Source organism: Ranitomeya imitator, chromosome 3 (genome assembly GCF_032444005.1).
Source record: "Ranitomeya imitator isolate aRanImi1 chromosome 3, aRanImi1.pri, whole genome shotgun sequence".
In the NCBI taxonomy this organism is placed as follows: Eukaryota; Metazoa; Chordata; class Amphibia; order Anura; family Dendrobatidae; genus Ranitomeya; species Ranitomeya imitator.
Genome location: NC_091284.1, coordinates 329,700,940 through 329,713,163, shown reverse-complemented (window position 1 = coordinate 329,713,163; position 12,224 = coordinate 329,700,940).

Here is a 12,224-nt window from a genome sequence, read left to right as displayed (position 1 = left end):
TTCTCCCATTTAAAAAGATGAGAGAGGCGTGTGATTGACATCATAGGTAGACCACAACTATGAGAGTCAAAATGAGAAAACGAATCCAGAAAATCACCTTGTCTGATTTGGCAAGATCTATTTTGCAAATTATGGAGGAAAATAAGCATTTGGTCACCTAAAAACATGCAAGATTTCTGGCTCTCACAGACCTATAACTTCTTCTTTAAGATGCTCCTCTGTCCTCAACTCATTACCTGTAGTAATGGCACCTGTTTGAACCTATTATCAGTTTAAAAGACACCTGTCCACAACCTCAAACAGTCACACTTCAAACTTTACTATGGTGAAGACCAAAGGGCTATCGAAGGACACCAGAAACAAAATTGTAGCCCTGCACCAAGCTGGGAAGACTGAATCTGCAATAGGCAAGCAGCTTGGTGTGATGAAATCAACTGTGGGAGCAGTAATAAGAAAATGGAAGACATACAGACCACTGATAATTTCCCTCAATCTGGGGCTCCACGCAAGATCTCACCCCGTGGGATCAAAATTATCACAAGAACGGGTGAGCAAAAATTCAAGAACCACACAGTGGGACCTAGTGAATGACCTGCATAAAGCTGGGACCACCATAACAAAGGCTACCATCAGTAACACTACGCTGCCAGGGACTCAGATCCTGCAGTGGCAGACGAGTCCCCCTGCTTAAGCCAGTACATGTCTGGGACCATCTGAAGTTTGCTAGAGAGCATTTGGATTATCCAGAAGAGTATTGGGAGAATGTCATATGGTTTCATGAAACCAAACTAGAACTGTCTGGTAGAAATAAAACTCGTCATGTTTGGAGGAGACAGAATGCTGAGTTGCATCCAAAGAACACCATACCTACTGTGAAGAATGGGGGTGGCAACATCATGCTTTGGGGCTGTTTCTCTGCAAAGGGACCAGGATGACTTATCCGTGTACATGAAAGAATGAATGGGGCCATGTATCGTGGGATTTTGAGTGCAAACCTCCTTCCATCAGCAAGGGCATTGAAGATGAAACGTGGATGGGTCTTTCAGCATGATAATGATCCCAAGCACACTGCCATGGCAACAAAGTAGTGGCTTTGTAAGAAGCATGTGAAGGTCCTGGAGTGGCCTAGCCAGTCTCCAGATCTCAACTCCCTCAAAAAAAATTTTTGGGGGGAGTTGAAAGTCCGTGTTGCCCAGTGACAGGCACAAAACATCACTGCTCTAGAGCAGATGCGCATGGAGGAATGGGCCAACATATCATCAACAGTGTGTGCCAACCTTGTGAAGACTTGCAGAAAAAGTTTGTCCTCTGTCATTGCCAGCAAAGGATATATAACAAAATATTGAGATGAACTTTTATGAATGACCAAATACTTATTTTCCATTTTCCACCATAATTTGAAAAATAAATCTTGACAAAGTAGACAAGGTGATCTTCTGAATTTGTTTTCACATTTTGATTCTCAAAGTTATGGTCTACCTATGATGTCAATTACAGGCCTCCCTCATTTTTTTAAGTGGGAAAATTACACAATTGGTGGCTGACTAAATACTTTTTTTCCCCAATGTATGAGTTTCACTTTTTGCATTGAAGACCTGAAATAAATAACTTTTTGATGATATTCTAATTTAGTGAGAAGAACTTGTAATATTCATTATGTTAACTAGGGGGCAGGTCACAGAGTGACCTGTCAGCAGTCTGACCCCCACAACCTCGACCGAACGCAACAAAATGCAACATGTTGCATTCAGCGCAGCGTCAAAGCGACGCATGCGGAGGCATCCGCATACATCTGCATGGCCTGCGTACCCAATGTTAAAGATAGGTACGCAGGACGCATGCCGACGTAGGCGGAGCTGAATGGAAGAGGTACAGCAGAGGGGGGGGGCTTAATGGAGGAACTAGGCAGTCCTCCACAAACCCTTGTCCGTAAATGTGAAACCAGCCATATACTGTGGGTATCGAAAGTATTCAGACCCATTTAAATTTTTCACTCTTTGTTCACTCTTTGTTTCATTGCAGCCATTTGGTTCATTTTCCTTCTCTAATGTACACTCTGCACCCCATCTTGACTGAAAAAAATAAATACATTTTTGAAAATTTATTAACCCCTTCCCGACCTTTGACGCCACGTAGGCGTCATGAAAGTCGGTGCCAATCCGACCCATGACGCCACGTAGGCGTCATGAAAGTCGGTGCCAATCCAACCCATGACGCCTATGTGGCGTCATGGAAAGATCGCGTCCCTGCAGATCGGGTGAAAGGGTTAACTCCCATTTCACCCGATCTGCAGGGACATGGGGAGTGGTAGTTTAGCCCAGGGGGGGTGGCTTCACCCCCCCGTGGCTACGATCGCTCTGATTGGCTGTTGAAAGTGAAACTGCCAATCAGAGCGATTTGTAATATTTCACCTATTATAACTGGTGAAATATTACAATCCAGCCATGGCCGATGCTGCAATATCATCGGCCATGGCTGGAAACACTGATGTGCCCCCACCCCACCAATCGCCCCCCCCCCCCCAGCCCTCCGATCTGTCCGGTACACTGCTCCGGCTCCCCTCCGTCCTGTGCTCCGCTGCCCCCGTGCTCTTGTCCGCTCCCTGTTATGATAAAGTAATTCAGTACCACAATGGACATAGAGGTCAGAGCACATACAGTGACCTGACAATAACCCAAAAACATAGAACGAGCTCTGAGACGTGGGAACTCTGCTGACCGCAATCCCTAATCCTCTCCAACCACACTAGAGGCAGCCGTGGATTGCGCCTAACGCTACCTATGCAACTCGGCACAGCCTGAGAAACTAGTTAGCCTGAAGATAGAAAATAAGCCTACCTTGCCTCAGAGAAATACCCCAAAGGAAAAGGCAGCCCCCACATATAATGACTGTGAGTTAAGATGAAAAGACAAACGTAGAGATGAAATAGATTTAGCAAAGTGAGGCCCGACCTTCTGAACAGAGCGAGGATAGGAAAGGTAACTTTGCGGTCAACACAAAACCCTACAAAAACCACGCAAAGGGGGCAAAAAGACCCTCCGTACCGAACTAACGGCACGGAGGTACACCCTCTGCGTCCCAGAGCTTCCAGCAAGGAGGAAAAAAACAAATAGACAAGCTGGACAGAAAAAACAGCAAACAAAATAGCAAAGCAGAACTTAGCTATGCAGAGCAGCAGGCCACAGGAACGATCCAGGAGGAAACAGGTCCAATACTAGAACATTGACTGGAGGCCAGGATCAAAGCACTAGGTGGAGTTAAATAGAGCAGCACCTAACGACTTCACCACATCACCTGAGGAAGGAAACTCAGAAGCCGCAGTACCACTTTCCTCCACCAACGGAAGCTCACAGAGAGAATCAGCCGAAGTACCACTTGTGACCACAGGAGGGAGCTCTGCCACAGAATTCACAACAGCTCCCCCCGTGCTCCAATCACCCCCCCATGCCCCAATCACCCCCCCTGCACTCCGATCCACCCCCCGTGCTCTGTTCCACCCCCCCCCCGTGCTCCGTTCCACCACCCCCGTGCTCCGTTCCACCCCCCCGTGCTCCGTTCCACCCCCCCATGCTGCGACACCCCCCCGTGCTTCCCACCCCATCATACTTAGCGATCCTGCCGGGGTCCGTCCGTCTTCTCCCTGGGCGCCGCCATCTTCCAAAATGGCGAGCGCATGCGCAGTGCGCCCGCCGAATCTGCCGGCCGGCAGATTCGTTCCAAAGTGCATTTTGATCACTGAGATATAATCTATCACAGTGATCAAAATAAAAAAAATAATAAATGACCCCCCCCTTGTCACCCCCATAGGTAGGGACAATAAAAAAATAAAGAATTTTTTTTTTCCACTAATGTTAGAATAGGGTTAGGGCTAGGGGTAGGGTTAGGGTTAGGGGTAGGGTTAGGGCTAGGGTTAGGGCTAGGGTTAGGGTTGTGGCTAGGGTTAGGGTTAGGGTTTCGGTATGTGCACACGTATTCTGGTCCTCTGTGGATTTTTCCGCAGCGGATTTGATAAATCAGTGCTAAACCGCTGCGGATTTATGGCGGATTTACCGCGGTTTTTCTGCGCATTTCACTGCGGTTTTACAACTGCGATTTTCTATTTGAGCAGTTGTAAAACCGCTGCGGAATCCGCACAAAGAAGTGACATGCTGCGGAATGTAAACCGCTGCGTTTCCGTGCAGTTTTTCCGCAGCATGTGTACAGCGATTTTTGCTTCCCATAGGTTTACATTGAACTGTAAACTCATGGGAAACTGCTGCGGATCCGCAGCGTTTTCCGCAGCGTGTGCACATACCTTTAGAATTAGGCTATGTGCACACGGTGCGGATTTGGCTGCGGATCCGCAGCAGTGTTCCATCAGATTTACAGTACCATGTAAACCTATGGAAAACCAAATCCGCTGTGCCCATGGTGCGGAAAATACCGCGCGGAAACGCGTTGTATTTTCCGCAGCATGTTAATTCTTTGTGCGGATTCCGCAGCGTTTTACACCTGTTCCTCAATAGGAATCCGCAGGTGAAATCCGCACAAAAAACACTGGAAATCCGCGGAAAATCCGCATGTAAAACACAGTGCCTTTTACCCGCGGATTTTTCAAAAATGATGCTGAAAAATCTCACACGAATTCGCAACGTGGGCACATAGCCTTAGGGTTAGGGTTGGAATTAGGGTTGTGGTTAGGGTTGTGATTAGGGTTATGGCTACAGTTGGGATTAGAGTTAGGGGTGTGTTGGGGTTAGTGTTGGAGGTAGAATTGAGGGGTTACCACTGTTTAGGCACATCAGGGGTCTCCAAACGCAACATGGCGCCACCATTGATTCCAGCCAATCTCGTATTCAAAAAGTCAAATGGTGCTCCCTCAATTCCGAGCCCCGACGTGTGCCCAAAAAGTGGTTTACCCCCACATATGGGGTACCAGCAAACTCAGGATAAACTGCGCAACAATTACTGCAGTCCAATTTCTCCTGTTACCCTTGTGAAAATAAAAAATGCTTGCTAAAACATCATTTTTGAGGAAAGAAAAATGATTTTTTATTTTCACGGCTCTGCGTTGTAAACGTCTGTGAAGCACTTGTGGGTTCAAAGTGCTCACCACATATCTAGCTAAGTTCCTTGGGGGGTCTAGTTTCTAAAATGGGGTCACTTGTGGGGGGTTTCTACTGTTTAGCCACATCAGGGGCTCTGCAAACGCAACGTGACGCCCGCAGAGCATTCCATCAAAGTCTGCATTTCAAAACGTCACTACTTCACTTCCGAGCCCCGGCATGTGCCCAAACAGTGGTTTACCCCCACATATGGGGTATCAGCGTACTCAGGAGAAACTGGACAACAACTTTTGGGGTCAAATTTCTCCTGTTACCCTTGGGAAAATAAAAAATTGCAGGCTAAAAGATCATTTTTGAGAAAATATATTTTTTTTTTTATTTTCATGGCTCTGCGTTATAAACTTCTGTGAAGCACTTGGGGGTTCAAAGTCCTCACCACACATCTAGATTAGTTCCTTTGGGGGTCTAGTTTCCAAAATGGGGTCATTTCTGGGGGATCTCCAATGTTTAGGCACACAGGGGCTCTCCAAACTCGACATGGTGTCCGCTAATGATTGGAGCTAATTTTCCATTTAAAAAGCCAAATGGGATGCCTTCCCTTCCGAGCCCTGCCGTGCGCCCAAACAGTGGTTTACCCCCACATATGGGGTATCAGCGTACTCAGGACAAACTGGACAGCAACATTTGGGGTCCAATTTCTCCTATTACCCTTGGCCAAATAGGAAATTCCAGGCTAAAAAAATCATTTTTGAGGAAAGAAAAATTATTTTTTATTTTCATGGCTCTGCGTTATAAACTTCTGTGAAGCACCTGGGGGTTTAAAGTGCTCAATAGGCATCTAGATAAGTTCCTTGGGGGGTCTAGTTTCCAAAATGGTGTCACTTGTGGGGGAGCTCCAATGTTTAGGCACACAGGGGCTCTCCAAACGCAACATGGTGTCCGCTAACAATTGGAGCTAATTTTCCATTCAAAAAGTCAAATGGCGCACCTTCCCTTCCGAGCCCTGCCGTATGCCCAAACAGTGGTTTACCCCCAACATATGAGGTATCGGCGTACTCGGGAGAAATTGCCCAACAAATTTTAGGATCCATTTTATCCTGTTGCCCATGTGAAAATGAAAAACTTGAGGCTAAAAGAATTTTTTTTGTGAAAAAAAGTACTTTTTTCATTTTTACGGATCAATTTGTGAAGCACCTGGGGGTTCAAAGTGCTCACTATGCATCTAGATAAGTTCTTTGGGGCATCTAGTTTCCAAAATGGGGTCACTTGTGGGGGAGCTCCAATTTTTAGGCACACGGGGCTCTCCAAACGTGACATGGTGTCCGCTAAAGAGTGGAGCCAATTTTTCATTCAAAAAGTCAAATGGCGCTCCTTCCCTTCCAAGCCCTGCCGTGCGCCCAAACAGTGGTTTACCCCCACATATATGGTATCAGCGTACTCAGGACAAATTGGACAACAACTTTTGTGGTTCAGTTTCTCCTTTTACCATTGGGAAAATAAAAAAATTGTTGCTAAAAGATAATTTTTGTGACTAAAAAGTTAAATGTTCATTTTTTCCTTCCATGTTGCTTCTGCTGTTGTGAAGCACCTGAAGGGTTAATAAACTTCTTGAATGTGGTTTTGAGTACCTTGAGGGGTGCAGTTTTTAGAATGGTGTCACTTTTGGGTATTTTCAGCCATATAGACCCCTCAAACTGACTTCAAATGTGAGGTGGTCCCTAAAAAAAATGGTTTTGTAAATTTCGTTGTAAAAATGAGAAATCGCTGGTCAAATTTTAACCCTTATAACTTCCTAGCAAAAAAAATTTTGTTTCCAAAATTGTGCTGATGTAAAGTATACATGTGGGAAATGTTATTTATTAACTATTTTGTGTCACATAACTCTCTGGTTTAACAGAATAAAAATTCAAAATGTGAAAATTGCAAAATTTTCAAAATTTTCGCCAAATTTCCGTTTTTATCACAAATAAACGCAGAATTTATTGACCTAAATTTACCACTAACATGAAGCCCAATATGTCATGAAAAAACAATCTCAGAACCGCTAGGATCCGTTGAAGCGTTCCTGAGTTATTACCTCATAAAGGGACACTGGTCAGAATTGCAAAAAACGGCAAGGTCTTTAAGGTCAAAATAGGCTGGGTCATGAAGGGGTTAAAAAAGAAATACTGAAATATCACATGGTCATAAGTATTCAGACCCTTTGCTCAGTATTGAGTAGAAGCATCCTTTTGAGCTAGTACAGCCATAAGTCTTTTGGGAATGATGCTACAAGTTTTTCACACCTGAAAATGGCTGTCCACCAACGTTCACCATCCAACCTGATGGAACTAGAGAGGCTCTGCAAGGAAGAATGGCAGAGGATTCCCAAATCCAGATGTGAAAAACACTTTGCCTCATTCCCAAGAAGACTCATGGCTGTACTAGCTCAAAAGGCTGCTTCTACTCAATACTGAGCAAAGGGTCTGAATACTTATGACTAGTGTTGAGCATTCCGATACCGCAAGTATCGGGTATCGGCCGATATTTGCGGTATCGGAATTCCGATACCGAATTCCGATACTTCCCGCGTATCGGATACCGGAATCGGAAGTTCCCAGAATTCAAATTGAACGCAGCAGCCAATGAGGAATGAATGAAAGTGTGGGCACATCCTGTTTAGCATGGTGGGCATGTAAGTACTGGCAAGGCTGGGATTGGCTGCTGAAATGATGTCACTCTGCACTATAAAAAAGCGCTGCCGCCATTTTGCGCTCACTCTGCTGTGATTTCAGTTAGGGACAGGACGCTGTGTTCTAACTGAGGGCCAGTTGAGCTTGCTAATTGCTTTATTTTCCTTTCCAAAGGCTAATTTAGCAAAACGCTGTGTGTTCTTCACTGTTCACCTTGCTCTTGCCTTGCAGCGCTGTTTTAACAGCGTTCTGCAAGGTCTCTGTGTGTGTGTGTGTGTGCAGCTCACTCTGTAGTCTGTGTGCAGCCATATACCCGGTTGTATTCAGCTCAGGGGGGGTTCACACTGCCTCACACAGTTGTTCTTTTTTGCTCTTAGTGCAGCCTGCTGCACATTTTTTCTCAAATTTCCTATTAGTGTTTTTCCACCAGTCTCCAGCTCTATTGTGGAAAAACACTACATAGGATAACCTAGAGGGGGGTTTTTGGGCCTTGCAGCGCCGTTTACGGCTGTCTGCACGGTCTCCGTGTGAGCCCAGCTCGCCCTGTAGTCTGTGTGCAGCCATAGCCGGTTGGATTCAGCTCAGGGTTCGTTACTGGCTCATACCTTGAGAAAAATTTTCCTTTTTTTCAAATAGTGCAGCCTGTTTAAAATTTGAAAAAAAAAATTCCGATTAGTGTCTTTCCACTTGTATCCAGCTAAATAGTGGAAAAACACTATATAGGATAACCTAGAGGAGGGTTTTTTGGCCTTGCAGCGCCGTTTACGGCTGTCTGCACGGTCTCCGTGTGAGCCCAGCTCGCCCTGTAGTCTGTGTGCAGCTATAGCCGGTTGGATTCAGCTCAGGGTTCGTTACTGGCTCATACCTTGCGAAAAATTTTCCTTTTTTTTCAAATAGTGCAGCCTGTTTAAAATTTCAAAAAAAAAAAATCCTATAAGTGTCTTTCCACTCGTATCCAGCTAAATAGTGGAAAAACACTATATAGGATAACCTAGAGGAGGGTTTTTTGGCCTTGCAGCGCCGTTTACGGCTGTCTGCACGGTCTCCGTGTGAGCCCAGCTCGCCCTGTAGTCTGTGTGCAGCCATAGCCGGTTGGATTCAGCTCAGGGTTCGTTACTGGCTCATACCTTGAGAAAAATTTTCCTTTTTTTGAAATAGTGCAGCCTGTTTAAAATTTGAAAAAAAAAAAATTCCTATTAGTGTCTTTCCACCAGTCTCCAGCTCAATTGTGGAAAAACACTACATAGGATAACCTAGAGGGTTTTTTTTGGGCCTTGCAGCGCCGTTTACGGCTGTCTGCACGGTCTCTGTGTGAGCGCAGCTCGCCCTGTAGTCTGTGTGCAGCCATAGCCGGTTGGATTCAGCTCAGGGTGCGTTACTGCCTCATACCTTGAAAAACAATTTCCTTTTTTTCAAATAGTGCAGCCAGTTTAAAATTTGAAAAAAAAAAATTCCTATTAGTGTCTTTCCACTTGTATCCAGCTAAATAGTGGAAAAACACTATATAGGATAACCTAGAGGAGGGTTTTTTGGCCTTGCAGCGCCGTTTACGGCTGTCTGCACGGTCTCCGTGTGATTTAAACTAGCTCTGTAGCCCGATCTGCACCAAAAAAAAAGTTAAGTTCACCAAACACAACTTAACACTTGTGTAGGCCACATTTGAAAAATAATAAAGTTTAGTCCACAATTTACAACATTAGTGTTTCTTACACCTGTTAGGAGGAGCATTACAGGAATAAGCACACTAAGGCCTTAGTACTTTTCTGCTTATCTTTATCTGTCAACCAAGATGAAGAGGGCAGGGAGTAAGGCACGTGGGCGTGGGCGCGGAGCAGGGAGAGGAGCAGGGAGAGGACGTGGTGATTCTGTGCCTGCTGCGGGCGCCGGTGACTCGTCGTCACTCAGTTTCAGCAGGGAACAGTCCTTCATGCGCAGCTTTGTCGGAGAGCGCCGTGCACCGCTGCTGCGTGAAGACCAAATTGAAGCCGTTGTCGGGTGGATGGCAGCTAACGCCTCGGCATCGACTTCAGTTAGTGCCACATCCTCTCAGGCACAGAGCACTGGAGAGCAGCCATCTGTCTCTTCACCACCTGCCAAATTGGCCAGGCAGTCAGAGAGCCCAGGACAGGAGCCGTCTCTACTTCTGTTCTCTGAATCTCTTGGCTTGGAAACAGGGGGCCAGCCAAGCAGCATTGGAGAAATGGAAGAAGAGGCAGTGTGCAGTGATGCCCAACACCTTTTTTTCTCTGACTCTGAAGAGGCAGGTGGGCCAGTGCCTCCGGTGACCACAGCGCAGTACGCATCTGATGATGAAACTCAGGTGCCGCTTTCTCGTGCGTACTGTGCTGCTGAGACTACCCAGGAGGAGCAGTTGGTGGCAGAGGGTAGTGGAGATGATGAGGTCCTTGACCCATCGTGGCGTGAGGAACAGGAAGGTGGTGGGAGCAGCTCAGAGGAAGAGCTTCCTCTTACGGGCCAAAGAGGGAGAGGGAGGGGGAAGACTGCGGAGCCTGTAGCCTCCACTTTGGCACCCGTTAGGAGCCTGTCTCTTTCCAAAGCCAAAAAGGGCGCTCCCAAGACTTGCAGTGCCTGGTCCTTTTTTGACACAGTTGCAGATGACATTTGTTTTGTCAAATGCAAGCTGTGTCATCATAAAGTAAAAAGAGGGAAAAATGTCAGCAACCTCAAACCACAAATATGTGGAAACATGTGCGGACCAGGCACGCGGTGGAGTTACAGAAACACACTGAAGATGTAGGCCAACCAACAGCGGCAGCTACCACCTCTTCAGCTCGTGTTGCCTCTTCCTCCAGCTCACGCACAGCTGGTTTGGCTTCCTCCCAGAGACCTTGTGTAATTCCACCCACAGCACCACCTTCCCAGTCATCCTCACACTCCCAGTCTACTCTACAGCCATCGGTAGTACAGGCATGGGAGAAAAGGCGGGCATTCTCGGCCAACCACCCCCGAGCACAGGCTCTGAATGCAGGCATTGCCAAACTGTTGTCCCTGGAAATGCTCTCGTTCAGGCTGGTGGAGACTGACAGCTTCCGTGACTTGATGGCATTGGCAGTCCCACAGTACAAGGTGCCCAGCCGCTTTTACTTCAGCAGGCAGGCTGTCCCTGCCCTGCACAGGCATGTTGAGGCAAACATAAAACATGCGCTACTGAACGCCGTCAGTAGCAAGGTCCACCTCACCACCGATGCGTGGACCAGTCAGCATGGACAGGGGCGATATGTTTCCCTCACTGCCCATTGGGTTAATGTTGTTGAGCCAGGTACAGATCGTGCGAGTGGCGCAGGACGTGTCCTGCCCACTCCAAGGATTGCAGGAATCCAGTCTGTACGCATCGACTCCTCCTCTTACACCAGTTCCTCTGATTCCTCTCTGCAGGATCCGTCACAGTCCACCCCCACATGGACCCGTGAACGTTTACCTATGACCGACATGAGCACAGCCGTGGCCAAACGTCAGCAGGCCGTCTTGAAACTAGTTTCATTGGGGCATCGAAGCCACACAGCGCAGGAGCTCTGGAATGCCATAAAGCAGGAGAGCGATGTGTGGTTACTGCCAGCGAATCTCCAGCCAGGCATGGTAGTGTGTGACAATGGCCGAAATCTGGTGGCAGCTTTGGCCCTTGGCAACCTCACTCACATCCCATGTCTGGCACATGTGCTCAATTTGGTTGTGCAGAGTTTTCTGAGGGACTATCCGGATCTTGATGCCCTGCTGCACAAGGTCCGCCTAGAGTGTGCTCACTTGCGGCGTTCCAGCTTGGCCAGATCCCGCATTGCTGCTCTGCAGCGCCGATTCCGCCTTCCGGAACACCGCATCATATGTGACCTACCTACCCGGTGGAATTCCACGTTACATATGTTGGAGCGGTTGTGTGAGCAGCAGCAAGCAGTTATGGAGTACCAGCTGCATCAGGCGCAAAGAAGTCGCAGTCAGCGCCGATCAGACTTCACAACCACAGAGTGGGCCACTATGAAGGACGTCTGCCAGGTTTTGCGTCCTTTTGATTATTCCACGCGGATGGCAAGTGCAGATGATGCACTAGTCAGCATGACTGTCCCCCTTATCTGCCTGCTTCAGCAAACTTTGCAAGGGTTAAGGGATGATGTGGTGGAAGAGGTGGAGGATGAGGAGTCACCTTTTCCATCAGCTTCTGGAGAGTCAGCGCCACGTGGTTCCTCACAAAGGGGTACGCAGGGGCCAATTTGTGAGGAGGATGAGGAGGAGTCAATGGAGGAGGAAGAGCTCCGTCCAGAGGAGGGAGCGACACAATTGTCCAGTGGTCAGTGTGTACAGCGAGGGTGGGGTGATGACGAGCGGGCAGAGATCATGTCTCAAGCAGGGGACAGCGTTTCTGGGCCAGTTGGCACTCTGCAGCACATGGTGGATTTCATGCTGCAGTGCCTGAGAAACGACCGCCGCATCGACCACATTCTCAACATGCCTGATTATTGGGTGTTCACCCTCCTCGATCCTCGCTACCGGGACA